Here is a 25,928-nt window from a genome sequence, read left to right as displayed (position 1 = left end):
CTTGCCTGATCTGGATCACCTCCCGGTGCTGCAGAAGGTGCAGAAACTCAGGGACCAGCAAAAGCAGGGCTATGATGCTCATGCCAAGGATTTGCCTGAGCTATCCCCGGCGGATACGGTCCGGATCCAGCTGCCTGATGGAGGCTGGTCAGCTCCAGCAGTTGTTCGATAGGCTGCTCCACGATCGTACGTTGTGCATATGGCTGATGGATCTGTTGTGCGGCGCAACAGACGAGCCCTGCACACAGTTGCCCGCCCCCAACCACATTCTTCTTTGTCTCCATCTGTTATTGTGCCACCTCCTGACACCTCGAACCATGAAGCCACCAGTCAGGCTGCCACCCCGCCCAACAAGGCACCGTCGTCCCCACCACCACCTCCCCGGCGGTCGATCCGGATCAGCGGCAAACCCCAGAGACTGGACTGATGAACAATTGTTTTCTTTGCCATGTTCTGCTTTTGCACATTAGGGGGGACGAATCTCCGATATGGAGGCCAAGTGTTCGCGCCGTCGTGAACACCGTCGCGTTTCAAGATGGTGCGAACAGGGCCCGGGCACGACCTATTCTAGCCCCCACAGGGGGCTGGCACAGCGTTGGAGTGGTTCACGCCCACTCAATCCTGCGCATGCATGGGGAACTTCTTACGCGCACCGGCCCCAACGCAACATGGGGTCGGTGTTCAGGGGCTGGCCACGGCGGAAAGTAAGCCCGGAGGGGGAGAGGCCGGCCCGCCGATCGGTGGGCCCCGATCGCGGGCCAGACCCCTTTGGAGGCCCCCCCCCCTCGGTGAAGGAGCTCCCCTCCTCCCCCCCCCCCCCCCCACAGGCCGTCCCCCCCCCCCCCCCGAGCGTTTCTGCAGAGTTGCCGCCGGCATCGACCAGGGCTGTACGGTGCCGGCGGGACTCTGTCGTGTCGGAGCGGCCGCTCGGCCCATCCGGGCTGGAGAATCGGCAGCCTCGCCGATTCCAGCGGCCCCCGGCCGGCGATGCGCCAAATGTGCCGGCGCAAATAGCGCCGATTCTCCGCACCTCGGAGAATCACACGCCGGCGCTGGGGCGTCGTGGCGCGGTTGCTCCGATTCTCCGGCCCGGCGCGGGTCTCGGAGAATCGCCCCCTAGACACCTGTTCTCTATGTACATATTGGTTTTTACTGTCATCTCATGTAAATATGTACGTTTTTCAGCCTAAACATGTAAATTCTTTCACATAGGCTGCAGGGAAACTTTTCAAAGGGGGAGATGTCATGATATGCTGACAGGCACATAATGAGATACAGACAAGCAGCTAATGGGCACAGGGAACAGGACATAACCAATCAGCAGGCAGAACACTTGGGAGGTGGTTTCCCACTATAAAAGGCACGAGACAGTCACAGTCCGCCTCTTTCCACTGGGGACATCTACAGAGTGAGGGCAGTGTACATATCACATAACGCATACAGCACGTGGCGAAGAGCTAGTCTGGTTCCGTCTAGATAGAGCAATCACAGCTAGGTTAGCAGAGTGTCGAACTCACAGAGAACTGTGCTAACTATGTGACAGGTTCAATAAATCAAGTTGAACTAAACTCAAGGTCTGGAGTCTACTTCAGTTCTAGCTGCATCCAGTTGCAGCCCGTGTTATCTCAACGTGCTTAACACGACAACTCTCTCTGTGTCTCTCTATGTCTCTCTGTCTGTCTGCCTCTCTTGCTGTCTCTGTCTCTCTCTCTCTAACTCTCTCTCTCTGTCCCTCTCGATATCTTTGTCTCTCTGTCTCTCTATCTCTTTCTCTCTCTCTGTCTCTCTCTATCTCTCTCTATATATATCTCTCTGTCTCTCTCTCTCTGTCTGCCTCTCTCTATATCTCTCTCTCTCTGTCTCTATATCTCTTTCTCTGTCTCTCTGTATCTCTGTCTCTCGCTCTCTCCCTCTGTCTCTCTCTGTCTCTCTCTATATCTTATATCTCTCTCTGTCTCTGTCTCTCTCTGTCTTCTGTCTCTCTCTCTGTTTCTCTCTTTCTCTGTCTCTCTCTCTGTCTCTCTCTCTCTCTCTATCTATCTCTATCTCTCTCTCTCTCTCTCTATCTCTCTCTGTCTCTCTCTCTGTCTATATCTCTCTGTCTCTCTATGTCTCTGTCTCTCTCTCTGTCTCTCTCTCTGTCTCTCTCTTTCTCTGTCTCTCTCTCTATCTCTCTCTCTCTGTCTCTCTATCTCTCTCTCTCTCTCTCTCTGTGTCTCTGTCTCTCTGTCTCTCTCTCTGTCTCTCTCTTCTCTGTCTCTCTCTCTATCTCTCTTTCTCTCTGTCTCTCCCTATCTCTCTCTCTGTCTCTCTATCTCTCTCTCTCTCTCTCTGTCTCTCACTCTCTGCCTCTCTGTCTCTCTCTCTGTCTCTCTCTGTTTCTTTCTCTCCCCCCCTCTGTTTGTCCCTTTCTCACTCCCTCATTCAGCTCGCCTCCCCACAGGTGAAGATGGCAATGTCGAACTCCACAGACGCCGGATGAAGAAATCGAAGAAGATCCTGAGCTCCCTGATTTCCTCAGCGAATTCCAGTAAGTCTCCATCAATAACGGAACCCGGGTGACCTCTGGCTCAGCAGGGGGGAGGGCGAGAGGCAGAAATCTGGCGGGAGGAGGTGAAGACTTAGATATTTGTCTGCCTGTCAGGTTGTGTGGTGGTATGAATGTGAGCACTGCCATTGGTGCAGAGCATGGGTTTCCCATTGGCTCTGGCTGGTCATGTGCCTCTCATCCAATTGGCTGGGACTAGTCATGTGACTGCTCACCAATTGGTCGAGAGGCAAGTAGACCCCGCCTCCGAGGCGTGGTACAAGTACCCAGAGTTCCCGGCGGTCGGCCTTACTCTGCAGTCGACCACCAGGCTAATAACTAGCTGATTAAAGCCACAGTTCAGATTCTAATCGTGTCTTGAAACCAATTGATGGTACATCAGGTTGCCCAAGTGGGCTTCACAGCCAGTGAAGAACAGTTTGACGTGTAGCCACTGTTGTCATGTGAATACCTTGGCAGCCAGTTTGTGCACAGCAGGATCCCACAGACAGCCAAGCCACCATCTTCCAATTCATTGGTTTATGGAACTGCTGGTTCAAAGTGCACAATGACCACAGAAAACCTGGGAGAACCACGCCATTCCTTCCCTCCTAGCCCACCACAGTCCCGCACAAGTGACCAAATTGAGTCTTGGTTAAGCACCAAATGCAAAAGACGTCACATTCAACAGTACACTGCTTAGTTGTTTCCCAGCTCCAGGGACCTGTGTTTAACTCTGGCCTTGACTCACTGTCTGTGTGGAGTCTGCACGTCCTCCCCGTGTGTGCGTGGGTTTCCTCCGGCTGCTCCGGTTTCTTCCCACAGTCCAAAGATGTGCGGGTTAGGTGGATTGGTCATGATCAATTGCCCCTTAGTGTCCAAAAAAGGTTATGTGAGGTTACTGGATTACGGGGATAGGATGGAGGCGTGGGCTTGAGTAGGGTGCTCTTTCTAAGGGCTGGTGCAGACTCGATGGGCCGAATGGCCTCCTTCTGCACTGTAATTTTTTTTAAAAGCACAGCACTCCCTCAGTACTGACCCTCTGACAGTGCAGCACTCCCTCAGTACTGACCCTCTGACAGTGCAGCACTCCCTCAGTACTGACCCTCTGACAGTGCAGCCCTCCCTCAGTACTGACCCTCTGACAGTGCAGCACTCCCTCAGTACTGACCCTCTGACAGTGCAGCCCTCCATCAGTACTGACCCTCTGACAGTGTAGCACACCCTCAGTACTGACCCTCTGACAGTGCAGCACTCCCTCAGTACTGACCCTCTGACAGTGCAGCACCCCCTCAGTACTGACCCTCTGACAGTGCAGCACTCCCTCAGTACTGACCCTCTGACAGTGCAGCACTCCCTCAGCACTGACCCTCTGACAGTGCAGCACTCCCTCAGTACTGACCCTCTGACAGTGCAGTGCTCCCTCAGTACTGACTCTCTGACAGTGCAGCACTCCCTCAGTACTGACCCTCTGACAGTGCAGCACTCCCTCAGCACTGACCCTCTGACAGTGCAGTACTCCCTCAGTACTGACCCTCTGACAGTGCAGCACTCCCTCAGTACTGACCCTCTGACAGTGCAGCACTCCCTCAGTACTGACCCTCTGACAGTGCAGCACTCCCTCAGTACTGATCCTCTGACAGTGCAGCGCTCCCTCAGTACTGACCCTCTGACAGTGCAGCACTCCCTCAGTACTGACCCTCCGACAGTGTGGTGCAGTCTTTCGTTGGTGAGAAGCAGAAGGCATCTATCAGACGCTTTCCAAATCTGCTGAATGAGTAAGGCGGCTCCGAATCAGAACTAGGCCCAGACCTTAAGCCCCTGTAGGTTCATGAACAGAGGGAGCGATGAATTGAGTTGCTTTGTCTCGCGAGAAGAAGCTGAGTGGAAGACTGATGGTTTTTATTGCAGTTATAACAATCAATTTTACAGGTGTTTGAGATCGCGATATGGTGGGCTAGAGATCGAGGGGGCGGCACAGTGGTTAGCACTGTGGCTTCACAGCTCCAGAGTCCAGGTTCAATTCCCGGCTTGGGTCTCTGCCTGTACGGAGTCTGCACCTTCTCCCTGTGTGGGTATCCTCCGGGTGCTCCGGCTTCCACCTACAGTCCCGAAAGACGTGCTTGTTAGGTGAATGGGACATTGCGAATTCTCCCTCTGTGTACCCGAACAGGCGCCGATGTTTGGCGACTTGGGGCTTTTCACAGTAACTTAATTGCAGTGTTAACGTAAGCCTACTTGTGACAATTACGATTATTATTATAATTATTATTATTATCGAGAAGATTATTATTAATAATATGACCGTCAAATGATGTACAAACATCTAATCCATGATATTTTGTCTTTCACACACGCTATGTCCCTCTCAAAATCCACACCCTCTTGCTCTCTCTCCATTTCTCCCTCTCTCCATCCTTCCTTCCATTTTTTCCAATGCCCAAGGTAGCCCAGGAAAGCTCAGCTCTCCACTGAAAAGCAGCTCCTCCATGGCAGCAAGGAACAAGCATTCTGGAAACAGAGCCTAGAGGCCACAGGCTGAGATGGACATCACAGAGGAGAGGAACTGTACAACATCTTTCAGAATGGAGTCGGTGCGGACTGATAAATGTGGACAGACCCATGAACTGGGAGAACTGATCTCCCCCCCACCTCCCCCACAACTCCAGCCAACCCAGCTACACTTCTGCTAGTGACCATGAGATATTTTACATCGATGACAAAAGACATATGGAGATTAAAAGTAATATCCCAACGGAAGTACTGCATCTCCATCAGTGCAGCCCTCCCTCAGCACTGACCCTCTGACGGTGCAGCACTCCCTCAGTACTGACCCTCTGACGGTGCAGCGCTCCCTCAGTACTGACCCTCTGACAGTGCAGCACTCCCTCAGTACTGACCCTCTGACAGTGCAGCACTACCTCAGCACTGACCCTCTGACAGTTCAGCACTCCCTCAGTACTGACCCTCTGACAGTGCAGCACTCCCTCAGTACTGACCCTCTGACAGTGCAGCACTCCCTCAGTACTGACCCTCTGACAGTGCAGCACTCCCACAGTACTGACCCTCTCACAGGGCAGCACTCCCTCAGTACTGACCCTCTGACAGTGCAGCACTCCCTCAGTACTGACCCTCTGACAGTGCAGCGGTCCCTCAGCACTGACCCTCTGACAGTGCAGCACTCCCTCAGCATTGACCCTCTCACAGTGCAGCACTCCCTCAGTACTGATCCTCTGACGGTGCAGCACTCCCTCAGTACTGACCCTCTGACAGTGCAGCACTCCCTCAGTACTGACCCTCTGACAGTGCAGCTCTCCCTCAGTACTGACCCTCTGACAATGCAGCACTCCCACAGTATTGACCCTCTGACAGTGCAGCACTCCCTCAGTACTGACCCTCTCACAGTGCAGCACTCCCTCAGTACTGACCCTCTGACAGTGCAGCACTCCCTCAGTACTGACCCTCTGACAGTGCAGCACTCCCTCAGTACTGACCCTCTGACAGTGCAGCACTCCCTCAGTACTGACCCTCTGACAGTGCAGCACTCCCTCAGTACTGACCCACTGACAGTGCAGCACTCCCTCAGTACTGACCCTCTGACAGAAGGCTTATGTTAGGATGGGACATGAAGGCTCAATTAGGGCACTTGAGAGTTACAAGTTAGCCAGGAAGGACCGAAAGGGAGAGTTTTTTTTTTTTTTTTCCTTTTTTTTTTAAAATAATTTTTATTGAAAGAATTTTTTACATGAAAATATTTACCCCAACTAACTATAAAATATTACAAAATATTCCCTCTTAACAAATATCCCCCCCCCCCGCCCGAACTCGCGCGCGTTGTCCCTCCCCCCTCCCCCCTCCCCAACAACAAACAAAGCAACAATCAACATCCGACATGAACTGCGAGCAAATTTGCCCGCGTTTCAACCGTAAATAACCCACCACAACCGTTGTTGCCACCCCCCCCCCCCCCCGTGTTGCTGCTGCTACGACCTCTGTACCCTATCTCTGAGCCAAAAAGTCGAGGAACGGCTGCCACCGCCTGAAGAACCCTTGTACCGACCCTCTCAGGGCGAATTTGACCCTTTCCAACTGAATAAAGCTTGCCATGTCATTAACCCAAGTTTCCACGCTTGGAGGCCTCGCGTCCTTCCACTGTATTAGTATCCTTCTTCGAGCAACTAGGGACGCAAAGGCCAGTACTCCGGCCTCTCTCGCCTCCTGTACCCCCGGCTCCACCCCAACCCCAAAGATTGCAAGTCCCCATCCTGGTTTGACCCTGGATCCCACCACCCTCGACACCATCCTTGCCACCCCTTTCCAGAACTCCTCCAGTGCCGGACATGCCCAAAACATATGGGCATGGTTCGCTGGACTTCCCGAACACCTGACACGTCTGTCCTCACCCCCAAAGAACCGACTCATCCTTGTCCCCGTCATATGGGCTCTATGTAGCACCTTGAATTGAATGAGGCTAAGCCTCGCACACGAGGAGGAAGAATTAACCCTCTCCAGGGCATCAGCCCATGTCCCATCCTCTATCTGTTCTCCCAGCTCCCCCTCCCACTTGGCTTTCAGCTCCTCTACTGATGCCTCCTCCGCCTCCTGCATTACTTTGTAGATGTCCGATATCCTCCCCCCTCCGACCCAGACCCCCGAGAGCACCCTATCACTCGCCCCCCTACTGGGGAGCAAGGGAAACCCTTCCACCTGGCGTCTAGCAAATGTCTTCACCTGCAAATGTCTAAACATGTTTTCCCGGGGGGAGCCCGAATTTCTCCTCCAGCTCTCTCAGGCTCGCAAACCTCCCATCTACAAACAGATCCTTCAGCTGCCTGATGCCCACCCTGTGCCAGCTCTGAAATCCCCCGTCCATGTTCCCCGGGATGAATCTATGGTCCCCTCTTAACGGTGCCTCCATCAGACCTCCCACTTCCCCCCTGTGTCGCCTCCACTGCCCCCAGATCTTGAGGGTGGCCGTGGTGTACCTCGTGGGAGGGAGCGGCCATGGCGCCGTTACTAAGGCCCCCAGGCTAATGTTGCCACAGGACGCCCTCTCCATTCGTTTCCAAGCTGCCCCCTCCCCTTCCATCATCCACTTGCGCACCATCGATACATTTGCCGCCCAGTAATACCCCGAAAGATTGGGTAATGCCAGCCCTCCACTATCCCTACTCCGCTCCAGGAAGACCCTCCTCACCCTTGGGGTGCCGTGCGTCCACACGTAGCTCATGATGCTACTCGTCACCTTTTTGAAGAAGGCCCTAGGGAGAAAAATGGGCAAGCACAAAAACCTCGGGAGGACCGTCATTTTAACGGACTGCACTCTGCCCGCCAGCGACAGCGGCACCATGTCCCACCTTTTAAATTCCTCCTCCATCTGTTCCACCAGCCTGGAGAAGTTCAGCTTGTGGAGAGTCCCCCAGTTCCTTGCCACCTGCACCCCTAAATATCTGAAACTCTTTCCTGCTCTCTTCAACGGGAGTCTCCCGATTCCCTCTTCCTGGTCCCCTGGGTGTATCACAAATACCTCACTCTTGCCCAAGTTTAGCTTGTACCCCGAAAAGTCCCCAAATTCTGCTAGCAGTTCCATCACCGGCATTCCCCCTTCTGGGTCTGCCACGTATAGCAGCAGGTCGTCCGTGTATAACGATACCCGGTGCTCCTCCCCGCCCCTTGTCAACCCTCTCCACCCCCCTGAGCCCCTCAGTGCCATCGCCAACGGTTCAATTGCCAGTGCGAAGAGCAGGGGGGACAAGGGGCACCCCTGTCTGGTCCCCCGGTGGAGCCCAAAATATTCCGACCTCCTACCATTCGTCACTACACTTGCCATCGGGGCCGAATAGAGCAGCTTCACCCATTTAATAAACCCCTCCCCAAATCCAAACCGTGCCAGCGTCTCCCACAGGTACTTCCACTCCACCCTATCAAATGCTTTCTCCGCGTCCAATGCCACCACTATCTCCGCCTCACCCTCCACTGCCGGCATCATGATGACGTTTAGCAGTCTCCGCACGTTCGTATTAAGCTGCCGCCCTTTCACAAAACCCGTCTGGTCCTCGTGTATCACCCCTGGCACACAATCCTCTATCCTGGTAGCCAGGATCTTTGCCAGCAACTTGGCGTCCACATTCAGGGGCGAGATAGGCCTATATGACCCACACTGCACGGGGTCCTTGTCCCGCTTCAAGATTAGAGAGATCAGTGCCTGCGACATTGTCGGGGGCAGAGCCCCCCCCCTCCCATGCCTCGTTGAAGGCTCGTACCAGCACAGGGCCCACCAAATCCGCATATTTTTTGTAAAATTCCACCGGGAACCCGTCTGGCCCCGGCGCCTTCCCCGTCTGCATATGCCCAATCCCCTTGACTAGCTCCTCTAACCCTATCGGCGCCCCCAGCCCCTCTACCAGCTCCTCTTGGACCTTGGGGAACCTCAATTTGTTCAAGAAGCCCTCCATCCCCCCTCCCCTCGTCGGCGGCTCTGACCGATACAGCTCCTTGTAGATGTCTCTGAAGACCCCATTTACTTCTGGCCCCTTCTGCACTACGTTCCCACCCCTCTCCCTCACTCCCCCAATTTCCCTAGCCGCCTCCCGCTTGCGGAGCTGATGCGCCAACATCCTACTCGCCTTCTCCCCATACTCATAAATCACGCCCTGCGCCCTTCTCCACTGTGTCTCTGCCTTTCTGGTGGTCAACAGGTCGAACTTAGCCTGCAAACTGCGCCGTTCCCCCAACAGCCCCTCCTCTGGTGCCTCCGCATATCTCCTATCCACGTCCAAAAGCTCCCCCACCAGCCTCTCCCTCTCCTGTCTCTCCCTCCTTTCCCTATGTGCCCGTATGGAGATCAGCTCCCCCCGGATCACCGCCTTCAGGGCCTCCCAGACCATCCCCACCTGCACCTCCCCCGTGTCATTAGTGGCCAGATATCTTTCAATGCTCTTCCGGACCCTCTTACACACCTCCTCATCCGCCAGCAACCCCACATCCAGGCGCCACAGTGGACGCTGGTCTCGCGCCTCCCCCATTTCCAAATCTACCCAGTGTGGCGCATGGTCTGAGACCGCTATGGCCGAGTACTCCACTTCCCGTACTTTCGGGATCAGTCCCCTGCTCAATACAAAAAAGTCAATTCTAGAATAGACTCTGTGGACATGGGAGAAAAAGGAATACTCCCTCGCCCTCGGCCTCCCAAACCTCCAGGGATCTACCCCTCCCATCTGCTCCATAAACCCCTTTAACACTACTGCCGCTGCCGGCCTCCTACTCGTCCTTGAACTCGATCTGTCCAACACGGGGTCCAGCACTGTGTTGAAGTCCCCCCCCATGATCAGGCCCCCTGCCTCCAGGTCCGGAATGAGGCCCAGTAGGCGCCTCATGAAGCCAGCGTCGTCCCAATTCGGGGCATACACATTAACCATCACCACTTTCTCCCCCTGTAGCCTACCCTTCACCATGACATATCTATCCTCTTTATCCGCCACCACCTCCGCCGCCACGAACAACACCCACTTCCCTACCAGGATCGCCACCCCCCGGTTCTTTGCGTCCAGTCCTGAGTGGAACACCTGTCCCACCCACCCCCTCCTCAGGCGGACCTGGTCCGCCACCTTCAAATGGGTCTCTTGTAGCATTGCTACATCCGCCTTCAGTCCCTTCAAATGCGAGATTACTCTCGTTCTCTTGACCGGCCCATTCAGCCCCCTCACATTCCAAGTGATCAGCCGGGTCGAAGGGCAGCCCGCCCCTCTCCCCTGCCGACTAGCCATATCCTGTCACCTGCTCGCCCCGAGTCAGCCCTCCCTTTCTGACCCGCTCCCCATGGCGATGGCGCCCCCCCCCCCACCCCTCCAGTCCTCAACTCCTCCTCCCTGGCCTTTTCAGCAGCAACCCGGTAGCCCCCCCCTTCCCCCCTCCCCCTCCCCCCCCCCCCCACCCCCCTCCCCCCCCAGGCTAGGACCCTTCCTAGCCGCGATGCACCCTCCATAGTACTTCCGTAAGTCAGCTGGTTTACGCTGACCCGGCTGCCCCTGCCACAATCCGACTCCTCCCGGCATGGGGGACATCCCCCCCCCTTACCACCCCTCCTCGACTCCGCTCCAGCGCGGGAAAGGGAGCCATTGCTGACCCCGCCCCTTCCTCCCACCCTCCTCCCTCCTCTGCCCCGCGCGCGGGAAACCAGAGGAAAGCCCGCGCTTTCGCCCTGCCACTCCCCACCCCTCCATCTTCAGTTCCACCCCCGTCCCCGATCCCACCCCGATACAAAGAAAAACCCCACAAGAAACACATACCCCCGGCACTCCCCCCCCACCCCGCCCCCCCAACATAACATTATAAATAACAGAAAAAAGAAAAAAAAAAACCTGGTAGAGAGAAAAAAAAAAGGGTCCAAAAATACAGCCAAGTGAAAATCCAACCAACAGAAAGCCACGTGTCCAGCTTAAAGTACCAGAGCGGCAACGACCGCCAAGTATCCCCTGGTTCTAGTTCGAGTCCAGCTTTTCTTCCTGGACAAAGGCCCACGCCTCCTCCGGGGACTCGAAATAGTGGTGCTGGTCCTTATAGGTCACCCACAAGCGCGCTGGCTGCAGCATCCCGAATCTAATTCTCTTGGCATGCAGCACCGCCTTCGTCCGGTTGAACCGGGCCCGCCGCTTTGCCACCTCCGCACTCCAGTCCTGGTAGATCCTCACCGTCGAGTTCTCCCATTTGCTGCTCCTCTCTCTCTTGGCCCACCTCAGCACCCTCTCCCGGTCACTGAATCGCTGGAACCGAACCAGCACCGCCCTCGGGGGTTCGTTTGCTCTTGGCTTCCTGGCCATTACTCTGTAGGCCTCCTCCAGTTCCAGGGGCGGAGGGACGGCCCCTGCCCCCATCAGTGAGCCCATATTTCTACCACATACCTCGGGAGGTCCGACCCCTCCAGCCCTTCTGCCAGGCCCAGGATCCTCAGGTTTTTCCGCCTCATGCGGGTATCCAGCTCCTCAAAACGGCTCTGCCATTTCAGGTGGAGTGCCTCGTGCACCTCCACCTTTCCCACGAGGACCGTGGCCTCCTCCTCCCTCACAGCCATCTCCTGCTGCAGCTCCCGAATTGACGCCTCTTGGGTCGCCTGGGCTCCCATCAGCCTGGTGGTCGTCGCGTTCATCGACTCCAGCAGCTCCACTTTCAGCTCCGTGAAGAAGCGCAGGAGAACGGCCTGCTGCTCCTCCGCCCATTTCCTCCAGTCCTCGGGTGCGCCGCCGGCCGCCATTTTGGATTTCTTCCCCCGCTTTTTTCGGGGCGCTGCTGCCGCTTTTTTTCCTGCCCCACTTCGGGTGATGACCATAAATTTCGCAGGGTTCTCCTCTGGGGACCTTCCCCCACCGGGAATCGTCGTTCCAGCGCCGTTAGGGGCCCTCCAATCGGCCCGAAAACACCTTCCTCGCAGGAGCAGCCAAACGTGCGACTTAGCTGGTCATAGCCGCAACCGGAAGTCTCCGAAAGGGAGAGTTAAGAAGAGCGAGGAGAGGACACGAAAAGTCGTTGGCGGATAGGATCAAGGAAAACCCTAAGGCTTTCGATAGATATATCAGGAACAAAAGAATGACTAGAGTAAGATTAGGGCCAATCAGGGATAGTAGTGGAAAGTTGTGTGTGGAATCAGAGGAGATAGGGGAAGCGTTAAATGGATATTTTTCATCAGTGTTTACACTGGAGAAAGACAATGTTGTCGAGGAGAATACTCAGGTTCAGTCAACCAGGCGAGATGGAATTGAGGTTCAAAAGGAGGAGGTGTTAGCAATTTTGGAAAATGTCAAAATAGATAAGTCCCCTGGGCCAGATGGGATTTATCCTAGGATTCTCTGGGAAGCCCGGGAGGAGATTGCAGAGCCTTTGTCCTTGATCTTTATGTCGTCTTTGTCGACAGGAATAGTGCCGGAAGACTGGAGGATAGCAAATGTTGTCCCCTTGGGTAAAATGTTGGAAAAGGTTATAAGAGCTAGGGTTTATAATCATCTTGAAAAGAACAAGTTGATTAGCGATAGTCAACACGGTTTTGTGAAGGGTAGGTCATGCCGCACAAACATTATTGAGTTTTTTGAGAAGGTGACCAAACAGGTGGATGAGGGTAAAACGGTTGATGTGGTGAATATGGATTTCAGTACGGCGTTTGATAAGGTTCCCCACGGTAGGCTATTGCAGAAAATAAGGAAGTATGGGATTGAAGGTGATTTAGCGGTTTGGATCAGTAATTGGCTAGCTGAAAGAAGACAGAGGGTGGTGGTTGATGGAAAATGTTCATCCTGGAGTTCAGTTACTAGTGGTGTACCGCAAGGATCTGTTTTTGGCCACTGCTGTTTGTCATTTTTATAAATGACCTGGAAGAGGGTGTAGAAGGATGGGTTAGTAAATTTACAGATGACACGAAGGTCGGTGGAGTTGCGGATAGTTCTGAAGGATGTTATAGGATACAGAGGGGCATAGATAAGCTGCAGAGCTGGGCTGAGAGGTGGCAGATGGAGTTTAATGCGGAAAAGTGTGAGGTGGTTCACTTTGGAAGGAGTAACAGGAATGCAGAGTACTGGGCTAATGGCAAGATTCTTGGTAGTGTAGATGAACAGAGAGATCTTGGCATCCAGGTACATAAATCCCTGAAAGTTGCCACCCAGGTTAATAGGGCTGTTAAGAAGGCATATGGTGTGCTAGCCTTTATCAGTAGGAGGATTGAGTTTCGGAGCCACAAGGTCATGCTGCAGCTGTACATACCTCTGGTGCGGCCGCTCCTGGAGTACTGCGTGCAGTTCTGGTCACCACATTATAGGAAGGATGTGGAAGCTTTGGAAAGGGTTCAGAGGAGATTTACTAGGATGTTGCCTGGTATGGAGGGAAGGTCTTTCGAGGAAAGGCTCAGGGACTTGAGGTTGTTTTCGTTAGAGAGGAGAAGGCTGAGAGGTGACTTAATAGAGACATATAAGATAGTCAGAGGGTTAGATAGGGTGGACAATGAGAGTCTTTTTCCTCGGATGGTGATGACCAACATGAGGGGACATAGCTTTAAATTGAGGGGTGGTAGATATAAGACAGATGTCAGAGGCAGTTTCTTTACTCAGAGAGTAGTAGGGGTGTGGAATGCCCTGCCTGCAACAGTAGTAGACTCGCCAACTTTAAGGGCATTTAAGTGGTCACTGGATAGACATATGGATGAAAGTGGAATAGTGTAGGTCAGATAGGCTTCAGATGGTTTCACAGGTCGGCGCAACATCGAGGGCCGAAGGGCCCGTACTGCGCTTTAATGTTCTATGTTCTATAGTACTGACTCTCTGACAGTGCAGCACTCCCCCAGTACTACAAATTAAATTATATTGAATGCTGCTGTCCACTGTGCTGTCATTTTGTTTAATTAAATTTTTACATTTCCTTCACTCTAATACACACAGGGACTGTTATTCTCTATAATAAACACAGGGACTGTCATTCTCTATAATATACACAGGGGCTGTTATTCTCTATAATATACACAGGGACTGTTATTCTCTTTAATATACACAGGGACTGTTATTCTCTATAATATACACAGGGACTGTTATTCTCTATAATATACACAGGGACTGTTATCTATAATATACACAGGGACTGTTATTCTCTATAATATACACAGGGACTGTTATTCTCTATAATATACACAGGGACTGACATTCCCTATAATATACACAGGGGCTGTTATTCTCTATAATATACACAGGGACTGACATTCCCTATAATATACACAGAGACTGTTATTCTCTATAATATACACAGGGACTGTTATTCTCTATAATATACACAGGGACTGTTATTCTCTATAATATACACAGGGACTGTTATTATCTATAATATACACAGGGACTGTTATTCTCTATAATATACACAGGGGCTGTTATTCTCTATAATATACACAGGGACTGACATTCCCTATAATATACACAGAGACTGTTATTATCTATAATATACACAGGGACTGTTATTCTCTATAATATACACAGGGACTGTTATTCTCTATAATATACACAGGGGCTGTTATTATCTACAATATACACAGGGGCTGTTATTATCTATAATATACACAGGGACTGTTATCTATAATATACACAGGGACTGTTATTCTCTATAATATACACAGGGACTGTTATTATCTATAATATACACAGGGACTGACATTCCCTATAATATACACAGAGACTGTTATTCTCTATAATATACACAGGGACTGTTATTCTCCATAATATACACAGGGACTGTTATTATCTATAATATACACAGGGACTGACATTCCCTATAATATACACAGAGACTGTTATTCTCTATAATATACACAGGGACTGTTATTGTCTATAATATACACAGGGCCTGTTATTCTCTATAATATACACAGATACTGTTATTCTCTATAATATACACAGGGGCTGTTATTCTCTATAATATACACAGGGGCTGTTATTCTCTATAATATACACAGGGGCTGTTATTGTCTATAATATACACAGGGACTGTTATTATCTATAATATACACAGGGGCTGTTATTGTCTATAATATACACAGGGACTGTTATTCTCCATAATATACACAGGGACTGTTATTATCTATAATATACACAGGGACTGTTATTCTCTATAATATACACAGATACTGTTATTCTCTATAATATACACAGGGGCTGTTATTCTCTATAATATACACAGGGGCTGTTATTCTCTATTATATACACAGGGGCTGCTATTCCTTATAATATACACAGGGACTGTTATTCTCTATAATATACACAGGGACTGTTATTCCCTATAATATACACAGGGACTGTTATTCTCTATAATATACACAGAGACTGTTATTCTCTCTAATATACACAGGGACTGTTATTCTCTCTAATATACACAGGGACTGTTATTATCTATAATATACACAGGGACTGTTATTCTCAATAACATACACAGGGGCGGTTATTCTCTATAATATACACAAGGACTGTTATTCTCTATAATATACACAGATACTGTTATTCTCTATAATATACACAGGGGCTGTTATTCTCTATAATATACACAGGGGCTGTTATTCTCTATAATATACACAGGGGCTGTTATTCTCTATAATATACACAGGGGCTGTTATTCACTATTATATACACAGGGGCTGTTATTCTCTATAATATACACAGGGACTGTTATTCTCTGTAATATACACAAGGACTGTTATTCCCTATAATATACACAGGGACTGTTATTATCTATAATATACACAGGGATTGTTATTCTCTATAATATACACAGGGACTGTTATTGTCTATAATATACACAGAGACTGTTATTCTCTATAATATACACAGGGATTGTTATTATCTATAATATACACAGGGACTGTTATTATCTATAATATACACAGGGACTGACATTCCCTATAATATACACAGAGACTGTTATTCTCTATAATATACACAGGGACTGTTATTCTCCATAATATACACAGGGATTGTTATTATCTATAATATACACAGGGACTGTTATTCTCTATAATATACACAGATACTGTTATTCTCTATAATATACGCAGGGACTGTTATTCTCTATTATATACACAGGGGCTGCTATTCCTTATAATATACACAGGGACTGTTATTCTCTATAATATACACAGGGACTGTTATTCTCTGTAATATACACAAGGACTGTTATTCCCTATAATATACACAGGGACTGTTATTATCTATAATATACACAGGGATTGTTATTCTCTATAATATACACAGGGACTGTTATTGTCTATAATATACACAGAGACTGTTATTCTCTATAATATACACAGGGATTGTTATTATCTATAATATACACAGGGACTGTTATTCTCTATAATATACACAGGGACTGTTATTATCTATAATATACACAGGGACTGTTATTCTCTATAATAAACACAGGGACTGTTATTCTCTATAATATACACAGGGGCTGTTATTCTCTATAATAAACACAGGGACTGTTATTCTCTATAATATACACAGGGACTGTTATTCTCCATAATATACACAGGGATTGTTATTATCTATAATATACACAGGGACTGTTATTCTCTATAATATACACAGATACTGCTATTCTCTATAATATACACAGGGGCTGTTATTGTCTATAATATACACAGGGACTGTTATTCTCCATAATATACACAGATACTGTTATTCTCTATAATATACACACTGACTGTTATTCTCCATAATATACACAGGGACTGTTATTCTCCATAATATACACAGGGGCTGTTATTCTCTATAATATACACAGGGACTGTTATTCTCTATAATATACACAGACTGTTATTCTCTATAATATACACAGGGACTGTTATTATCTATAATATACACAGGGACTGTTATTCTCTATAATATACACAGATACTGTTATTCTCTATAATATACACAGGGGCTGTTATTCTCTATAATATACACAGGGGCTGTTATTCTCTATAATATACACAGGGACTGTTATTCTCTATAATATACACAGGGACTGTTATTCTCTATAATATACACAGGGGCTGTTATTCTCTATTATATACACAGGGGCTGCTATTCCTTATAATATACACAGGGACTGTTATTCTCTATAATATACACAGGGACTGTTATTCTCTGTAATATACACAGGGACTGTTATTCTCTATAATATACACAGGGACTGTTATTATCTATAATATACACAGGGACTGTTATTCTCTATAATATACACAGGGACTGTTATTGTCTATAATATACACAGGGACTGTTATTATCTATAATATACACAGGGACTGTTATTCTCTATAATATACACAGGGACTGTTATTCTCTATAATATACACAGGGACTGTTATTATCTATAATATACACAGGGACTGTTATTCTCTATAATATACACAGGGACTGTTATTCTCTATAATATACACAGGGACTGTTATTCCCTATAATACACACAGGGACTGTTATTCTCTGTAATATACACAAGGACTGTTATTCCCTATAATACACACAGGGACTGTTATTATCTATAATATACACAGGGGCTGTTATTCTCTATAATTGACACAGGGACTGTTATTCTCTATAATATACACAGGGACTGTCATTCCCTATAATTTACAGAGAGACTGTTATTCTCTATAATATACACAGGGGCTGTTATTCTCTATAATATACACAGACTGTTATTATCTATAATATACACAAGGGCTGTTATTCTCTATAATATACACAGACTGTTATTATCTATAATATACACAGGGACTTATTATCGATAATATATATAATATGTATAATATCTCTCTGTCTCTTTCTCTGTCTGTCTCTATCTATATATCTCTCTCACTCTATCTATTTATCTACCTATCTATCCATCCGTCTATCCGTGTATCCATCTGTCTATCTATCTATCCTTCTCTATCTCGCTATCTAACTTCTATTTCTCTTTCTCTAGAGGGTAGCACAGTAGCTTAGTGGTTAGCTCAATTGTTACACGGCTGCCGGGTCCCAGGGTCGATTCTAACACTGTGTAGAGTCTGCATGTTCTCCCCATGTCTACGTGGGTTTCCTCCGGGTGCTCTGGTACCCTCCCACAGTCCAAAGATGTGCAGGTTAGGTGGATTGTCCATGATAAATTGCCCTTAGAGTCCAAAATTGTCCTTAGTGTTGGGTGGGGTTTCTGGGTTATGGGGATAGGGTGGAGGTGTGGTACAAATATATAAGACAAAAAAGAGTGGCTAAGGTAAATATTGGTCCTTTAGAGGATGAGAAGGGAGTTTACTAATGGGAAATGAGGAAATGGCTGAGGAACTGAACAGGTTTTTTGGGTCGGTCTTCACAGTGGAAGACACAAATAACATGCCAGCGACTGATAGAAATGAGGCTATGACAGGTGAGGACCTTGAGAGGATTGTTATCACTAAGGAGGGAGTGATGGGCAAGCTAATGGGGCTAAAGGTAGACAAGTCTCCTGGCCCTGATGGAATGCATCCCAGAGTACTAAAAGAGATGGCTAGGGAAATTGCAGATGCACTAGTGATAATTTACCGAAATTCACTAGACTCTGGGGTGGTCCCGGTGGATTGGAAATTAGCAAACGTGATGCCACTGTTTAAAAAAGGAGGTAGGCAGAAAGCAGGAAATTATAGGCCAGTGAGCTTAACTTCGGTAGTAGGGAAGATGCTGGAATCTATCATCAAGGAAGAAATTGCGAGGCATCTGGATAGAAATTGTCCCATTGGGCAGACGCAGCATGGGTTCATAAAAGGCAGGTCATGCCTAACTAATTTAGTGGAATTTTTTGAGGACATTACCAGTGCAGTAGATAACGGGGAGCCGATGGATGTGGTATCTGGATTTCCAGAAAGCCTTTGACAAGGTGCCACACAAAAGGTTGCTGCATAAGATAAAGATGCATGGCATTAAGGGTAAAGTAGTAGCATGGATAGAGGATTGGTTAATTAATAGAAAGCAAAGAGTTGGGATAAATGGGTGTTTCTCTGGTTGGCAATCAGTAGCTAGTGGTGTCCCTCAGGGATCCGTGTTGGGCCCACAATTGTTCACAATTTACATAGATGATTTGGAGTTGGGGACCAAGGGCAATGTGTCCAAGTTTGCAGATGACACTAAGATGAGTGGTAAAGCGAAAAGTGCAGAGGATACTGGAAGTCTGCAGAGGGATTTGGATAGGTTAAGTGAATGGGCTCGGGTATGGCAGATGGAATACAATGTTGACAAATGTGAGGTTATCCATTTTGGTAGGAATAACAGCAAACGGGATTATTATTTAAACAATAAAATATTAAAACATGCCGCTGTTCAGAGAGACTTGGGTGTGCTAGTGCATGAGTCACAGAAGGTTGGTTTACAAGTGCAACAAGTGATTAAGAAGGCAAATGGAATTTTGTCCTTCATTGCTAGAGGGATGGAGTTTAAGACTAGGGAGGTTATGTTGCAATTGTATAAGGTGTTAGTGCGGCCACACCTGGAGTATTGTGTTCAGTTTTGGTCTCCGTACTTGAGAAAGGACGTACTGGCGCTGGAGGGTGTGCAGAGGAGATTCACTAGGTTAGTCCCAGAACTGAAGGGGCTGGATTATGAGGAGAGGTTGAGTAGACTGGGACTGTACTCGTTGGAATTTAGAAGGATGCGGGGGGATCTTATAGAAACATTTAAAATTATGAAGGGAATAGATAGGATAGATGCGGGCAGGTTGTTTCCACTGGCGGGTGACAGCAGAACTAGGGGACATAGCCTCAAAATAAGGGGAAGTAGATTTAGGACTGAGTTTAGGAGGAACTTCTTCACCCAAAGGGTTGTGAATCTATGGAATTCCTTGCCCAGTGAAGCAGTTGAGGCTCCTTCATTACATGTTTTTAAGGTAAAGATAGATAGTTTTTTGAAGAATAAAGGGATTAAGGGTTATGGTGTTCGGGCCGGAAAGTGGAACTGAGTTCACAAAAGATCAGCCATGATCTAATTGAATGGCGGAGCAGGCTCGAGGGGCCAGATGGCCTACTCCTGCTCCTAGTTCTTATGTTCTTATGTTCTTATGGTTAGGGTGCTCTTTCCAAGAGCCGGTGCAGACTCGATGGGCTGAATGGCCTCCTTCTGCACTGTAAATTCTATGGTTCAGGGACTGTTACTATCTGTACAGTGACTGATATTATCTGTACTACACACACATTTTCACCTGAGGAAGGAGCTGTGCTCCGAAAGCTACTGATTCGAAACAAACCTGTTGGACATTAACCTGGTGTTGTAAGACTTCCTTCTGATCTGTAGTACACATAGTGACTTGTTCTCTATAATATACGTTGGGGAGTTGCAGTTCTCTATAATATACACAGGGGCTGCTGTTCTCTATAATTTATATAAGTGCTGTTATTCTCTTTAAAATGTACAGCCTGGGCTTCGGTGGCCGCTGTGGAGGGGACAAGGAGGGGTTGCAATGGGCTGAATGGCCTATTGATCAGTGTGAGGTCAGTTTTGCCAGAACAATGATGGATTGTCATTTGCCAGATGCCAGCATCCTCTGCACTCTCTCCACTCTGAGGCTGCTTTGTTCTTGTCCAGCTGAGGCAGAATAATTGAAAATAGTTCGAGGGTGTGAGGGAGGGAAAGTACTGGTGTGGTCAAGGCAGGGAGAGAGATTGTAAACACCACAGTAAAAAGGTTTACTGATATCCATTTCACCTTTTCACATTTGACTCACTCACAGACTCACTAATTCACACTCACACAGACACGCACAGTTGTCATTCACACACACATTCACATGTACGCACACATTCACACTTCATTTACACAGACACAACTTGCACACATACACACACTCTTACAGACAAACACTCACTTGATGGATGTACACACTCACTCTTGCACACTCTCACAAACTGATCACACACCCACGCAGGCTCACTCATATACACACTCTCACACTTACATACACACGCACTCTTTTCTTTTTCCCCAATCCACCTTTCCCAATCCACCAATCAACTTTGGGGTGTGGGGGTGAGACCCACGCAGACAAAGGGAGAATGTGTAAACTCCACACGGACAGTGACCCAGAGCCAGGATCAAACCCGGGTCATCAGCGCCGTGAGGCAGCAGGGCTAACCACTGTTACATATGATGTGGAGATGCCGGCGTTGGACTGGGGTGAGCACAGTAAGAAGTCTTACAACACCAGGTTAAAGTCCAACAGGTTTGTTTCAAACACGAGCTTTCGGAGCCGTGCTCCGAAAGCTCGTGTTTGAAACAAACCTGTTGGACTTTAACCTGGTGTTGTAAGACTTCTTACTGCACTGTTACATACACACACACTCTTACAGACACACACTCACTCACATACCCATCACACACACACAAATACTTACACACTGACATTCACAAACACTCACATACTCACAGACACTCACATTCACACACTTACACACTCACATTTGTACACACATACACACTCAGTCGCAAATACACACATGCTCACACTTACACATATACACACTCACAAACCCATCATATATGTACACAGAGGCACACTTACTTTCATTCACACATATATACTTACACACACATTTACATACTTCCACACTCACAAACACCCCTATTCACACACACACATTTACATACATAAACACACACGTGCTACTGCATTCAAACACACATTAATGTGCACGATCACACACACACATGCATATGCACAAACACACACACATTCACACGACACACACATTGAAACTCATGCACAGATGCATGCACACATACTCTCACGATCACACATACACAAGGACACTCACACGAGCACACACAGACACACATTTACAAACACACAAGCACTCACAAACACACACACACACACCTTAACCATCAGAAACACACTCACACAGTCACACTGACAGACACTCGCAGGGACACAATATCATACTCAAATGCACACACACTCAGACACTCATATGATCACAAACCTACACTCGCACGTACACAGGCATAGACACATACTCTCATGATCATACACACACGTTCACATGTAATGCAATCACACATGCACACGTGGCCACACACACTGAAACACCAACAAACACACACACAAGCACACACACTCCTGCACATTTATAAACACAGGTGCTCACACACACTCATACAATCACACACACTGACACATTCACACATGCACATACACTCATGACCACACAAACATACTCATACGCACACACTCACATACATACTTTCACACACAAACTGACACATGCACGCATGCACACACACACACTCACAAACACCCACACTCACGATCACACACACACACTCACATGATCACACACACTCGCCCACAATCACATAAACACACGCACACTGGCATTCACACACACCCGCTCACAATCACAAACACTCGCATGCACCCACAAACTCACACATCCACTCCCAATCACACACCCACTCTGACTCACACACACTCACATAAAATCGCAAACATGCACATACTCACACATGCACATACACTGATGATCACACGTACACAATCGCACATTTGCACGACACATTTACACGGGCACACAAGCACATTCTCACTTATACCTATACATACACACTCAGAAACATGCAAAAACACATGCAGAAACATACACACTCAAACACGCACACACACACAGCCACATTTAAACCCACTCACTCTCACACTCAAATGCATTAACACTCACACTGACACACCCTCACATGATCTCACACACAAATACACACCTGCACTCATTCATGCTCACATATCCACAAACACACTCACAATCACACTCGCACACTTACATAAACAATCATTCACACTCACACAGGCACTTACACTCTCAACACACATTCACACAATTTCCGGTGGTGGCCATGGTGTGAGTCGGTGGCTCCCGCTCGCGGTCGTCTTTTTGGGCCTTTTCCCCGGCGAACGGTGGGGCTGAGAGATTGTGAAAGGCGCAGGAAGGGTAGAAGGAGAGAGTGCCCCACCGGTGCATGGATCCGTGGACCGCAGGTGGTGAAAAAAAGGAGGGAACAATCGGCGGAAGCTGGTGTGGTGCCTGGACACAGGGGGAGACAGCGGAGGGTCAGGGGCCGATGCTGCCTGCTTAGTGGTCAACGGAGCAGCTAGTGGACTTGCTCCATGAGACATTTGCTCAGCAGAGGAAGGAGAACTTGGAGGACCTGGCCAGGGTGGTGGACCCAATAAAGGTGGGGATGGACCGCATAGAGACGAGGTTAGAGGCCCAGGGCCTGGCGATCCAGGAGGTGGAGGTGGCGGTGGGCGAGCACGAGGAGCAGCTTGCCTCGATAGCTGCAGAGATGGGACTGATGCATGATTAGCAGAGGTGGCTGCAGGGGAAAGTGGAGGACCTGGAGAATCGGCCGAGCGGACAGAATTTAAGGATCGTGGGCCTGCTGGAGGACAGTGAGGGAGCAGAGGCAGGTGTACATGTGGCTCGGATGTTTGAGAAGCTGCTGGGAGAAGGGGCATTTGCTCGGCCCCTGGAAGTGGATCGGGCGCACAGGGCAGTGATGAGGAGGCCGCAGGGAACGAGCCGCCGAGGGTGATGGTGGTGCGTCTGCACCGATTCCTGGACAATTAATGGACTTGGAGGTGGGCCAGGCAGACGAGGCGCTGCACCTGGGAGGGCAGTGAGCTGCACGTCTATCAGGACCTGGGTACGGAGCTGGCCAAAAGGAGAATGAGCTTTAACCAGGTGAAGGTGGCCCACTTTAAGAAGGGGGTTAAGTTTGGTATGCTGTACCTGGCACGCCTGTGGGTAACATACAGAGGTCGGGAACTCTAGTTTGGGACGCCAGAGGAGGCAATGGTGTTTGGGAGAGATAATGGACTGGCAGGAGAAGGAGAACATTGAACTCTGGAGAAGATGTTCCCGTTCTGTATTTTTGTCTGGGTCACTTTTGCACTGGGTTAGCTGTTTTATTCTGGGTTTGTTTGTTTTTTCTTGATGGTTGATGGTGGGTTGCTCTTTTCTGGATGTTTGGTGGGGATTGTAAAGTTTGCACTGGGAGGTGGGGGGGGGGGGGGGTACGATGCGAGGCGCCATGGGCGGGCAAGTTCACGGAAGCGCAGTGGGGGGTGAGCAGGTGGTTAGTGTGTTAATGGGGGTTGGGGTTGCTATTTTGTGGTGGGAGGGAGGTTGAGACTACTGATAGGGGCGGGGTTTCTAAAAGGTGATATGGGGAGGGTCGATGATGGTGAGCACCCGAGGGCGGGTCTGAGGAGGTGCAGGACGTGGGCTGAAGGCTGGCTCAGAAGGTGTTATGGTTGATCGGTGGGTGGGGGGGTAGGGGGTTACCAGGCTGATCACAAGGAACGTGAGAGGCCTGAATGTTCACGCATTTAAAATGCTTAAAGGCGGACGTGGCGATGATACAGGAGACACACCTGAGGATTGTGGATCAGACTAGGCTGAGGAAAGGGTGGGTAGGGCTAGATTCCAAAACAAGGTGGTTGGCAATCAACAAGCGGGGGACATTTGAAGTGGGACGTTTAGTGGCGGACTCTGGGGGGAGATATGTGATGGTGAGTGGGAAACTGGAGGGGATGCCGGTGGTGAATATTCATGCTCCCAACTGGGATGATGTAGAGTTTATGAGGCGATGCTGGGGAAATCCCCAATCTGGACTTGCATCGGCTGATTATGGGGGTGGGGGGGATTTTAATACGGTTATAGATCCAAGGCTGGATCGGTCGAGTTCGAGGACATGGAGGGTGTCGGCAGCAATGAAGGAGCTAAGGGGGTTTATGGAATACATGGGGGGGAGGGGAGGGGAGGGGGTGGGGGGGGGGGGGAAGATCCGTGGAGGTTCGGGAGGCCGAGAGCGAAAGAATACTCATTATTCTCCCATGGGCACAGGGGCTACTCCCGAATTGAATTCTTTATTTTGGATAAGACATTGCTGACGGGGGTGGTGGACGTTGAGTACTCGCCGATTGTGGTGTCTGATCACGCCCCACACTGGGGGGGGGGGGGGGGGGGGGGGGGGGGTGCAGCGCCCGCCATGGAGGTTAGATGTGGGGTTGTTGGCAGAGGAAGAGGCGTGTGAGCGGGTAAGAGAGGCCATTCGGAGGAAATGCGGAGATAAACGATGCGGGGGAGGTTTCGGCATCAATGGTATGGGAGGCGTTGAAGGGAGTGGTGAGAGGGGAGTTTATCGCGATACGGGCACACAGGGAGAAGGCGGAGCGGGGGGGGAAGGGGAGATGGAAAGGTTAGTGGAGGAGATTCTCCAGGTGGACAGGAGGTATTCGGAGGCCCCGGAGGCGGGGTTGTTGAAGGAGCAGCAGAAGCTGCAGATGGAGTTTGGATTCCCATCCACAGGGGAAGGCGGTGGGGCAGTTGAGGAAGGCAAGAGGGGCGGTGTATGATTATGGGGAGAAGGCTAGTAGGATGCAGGAGGCGGCGAGGGAGATGGGGAAAGTGAAGGACAAGGAAGGGAATACAGTGTTGGACGAGGTGGGGGTGAACGGGGTGTTCAGGGACTTTTATAACAGGGTATATGAATCGGAGCCCCCAAACGGGAGGAAGGGGATGAGGTGATTTCTAGAGGGATTGGAGTCCCCAAGAGTGGAGTAAGAGCTGGTGGAGGGCCTGGGGGCCCAGCCTGAATTGGGCCTTTTTGAAGTGGTGGAGGGGCTGGAGGCGATGCAGTCGGGCAAGGCACCGGGGCCGGACAGGTACCCAGTGGAGTTCTACAAAAGGTTCTCAAGTGTGCTGGGGCGCCTGTTGGTAAGGATGTTTAATGAGGTTAGGGAGCGAGGAGTCCCCCCCCCCCCCCCCCCCCCCCACCCCGATGATGTCACAGGCCTCGATTTCTCTGATCCTGAAGTGGGAAAAGGACCCGGAACAGTGTGGGTCGTACAG

At 49.4% G+C, this 25,928-nt stretch overlaps 1 pseudogene; it reads right to left on the bottom strand.

Annotated features, from left to right (window-relative positions):
- Positions 1-1,674: 1,674 nt before the first annotated feature.
- Positions 1,675-25,928, bottom strand: part of LOC119966944 — a 46,387-nt pseudogene continuing 22,133 nt past the window's right edge.

The sequence above is a fragment of the Scyliorhinus canicula genome, chromosome 6 (genome assembly GCF_902713615.1).
Source record: "Scyliorhinus canicula chromosome 6, sScyCan1.1, whole genome shotgun sequence".
NCBI lineage: Eukaryota > Metazoa > Chordata > Chondrichthyes > Carcharhiniformes > Scyliorhinidae > Scyliorhinus > Scyliorhinus canicula.
The sequence above is the reverse complement of the archived record's forward strand: the minus strand, read 5'-3'. Positions and strand labels throughout refer to the sequence as shown.